We start from the raw sequence: 1,806 nt of genomic DNA on the forward strand, positions 1-1,806 counted from the left end.
GGAAGCCAACCAAGACGCCAACGTATGCATCGACTTCTCTCAGATCTGGTCATAGGTAGCCAAAGGATAGGGTCTAGGGAGATAGTCGGGCGACAGTGCGTAAGAAGAACAGAGGCGTGCGTTGCGCGCTTGTGATTGAGGTTATCCTGGCGGAACTTCCTTTGCATCAAGCGTAAAGAGCGGCGATCAAGGAATTCTGGGTTTGGTGCGCATAGTCTCCAAATGGGAGACCTAGAAAGTTTATACCATTGGGAGTAACTTCTAGGTTGGAGGATCAATGGGAGTAGATGGGAAAGTAGTGCATCATCTGCAAGGGTATAGGTGCGTAGAGGGAATTGGGATTGAAGGGAGTAAGCGCGTTCCTGCATGGTTGGTAGGTTTGCCAAATGTAGAATCACTGCTATGGAGGAATTGCGCAAACCACCAAAGATTCGACGTATGTAAGCGTCCTGAGCGTCGTCCAACTGTTTGCTAAGGAAGGAGGTAACCTTGGTAATGGCTAGCCCGTATTCTAATTGGGCACGAACGATTTGGGAATAGAAACGAGTGGCTAAGAGAGGGGTAAAACCCTTGGGATGAATGCCAATAGCTGAGAGTTGGTTCATAGTTGTAAGGGCTTTAGTCTTGTTGTTAGCAATCAGTTCAATGGCGTCGAGATGGCCACCCGTACGAAAAGGGATTCCGAGATAGGGAAAGGATGATTGTTTTGGGATTGGTTCTCCATAGAGGGTATAACTTGAAGACGGGTGTATTGGATCTAATATAACACATTTACTTGGGTTCCATCGGTATCCAAGTTGGTAACTGTGGCCTTCGCAAGACTTGAGGAGAGTGGACATATCAGCCTTAGCAGCTATGAGAACAACATCATCAGCATAGAGGAGACAGTTTATGCGAAGGGCGAGTTCGGTAGGGGAAGTATCTGTGGTTAGTGGTCGTGAGCGCAGAAGGCGAGATAACTCGTTAATGTATATAGAATACAAAAACGGAGAGAGAATTGATCCCTGGAGGACACCAGTGGCTGGCGAGAAACGAGTAGATATTGCATTATTGAGTAGGACTTCTATCTGGACCTCATCAAATAGATTCTGAAGCACGCTAATTAATGCAGCAGGTGCTGTTTGCTCTAGGCTTTTCCAAATACAACGACGATCCACAGTATCATATGCCGATTTTATGTCTAAAAAGGCCAGTACTGGGGTTATATGATGAAAGCGACGTAGGATACTGCATATTTCGGCTAGACAGAGAGCTTGGTCTAAGGATCCTCTGGACTCACAGAAACCGCCTTGAGCTATGTCCAGGGGAGGGCTATTAGCTACCAAAAAGCTGTAGATACAGCGCTCTAATATTTTTCTGAAGATGGATACTAGACTAATTGGTCGATAGTTACCTGGCTCTGCTGGGTCGCCTTTCTTATAAATCGGTACAACTTGCGCTATTCGCCAGTCTGGGTGTATAGGACCAGGAAGTCGCGGTTATACAGTATTTCCAGAAATTATTGGTACTGATGCCAAGAGTAAAATTCGCGTTCGTTAAATTCTATTGTCACGTAAACCATTGGCTGATTTCGCTTGCTGACACATTGAATATCGTATATGTAGGTGCCCTGTCGTACAAAATATGAGTATATTAAGCACGAAAGCATCGTTAACTCTTTTTTTTTTTTCTTTTTTTTTTTTTACTTCCTTTCTCATTAAAAACTGAGTACTACAATATGAGCTTTCAAATTTTCTACGAAGACGGGCACGGTAATGCAGTTGATGAATACGGTAGACCTGAGCCTATGGACTATATCATTGACGA

This window comes from Rhizopus microsporus (assembly GCF_002708625.1).
Source record: "Rhizopus microsporus ATCC 52813 unplaced genomic scaffold scaffold_19, whole genome shotgun sequence".
Classification (NCBI taxonomy): domain Eukaryota; kingdom Fungi; phylum Mucoromycota; class Mucoromycetes; order Mucorales; family Rhizopodaceae; genus Rhizopus; species Rhizopus microsporus.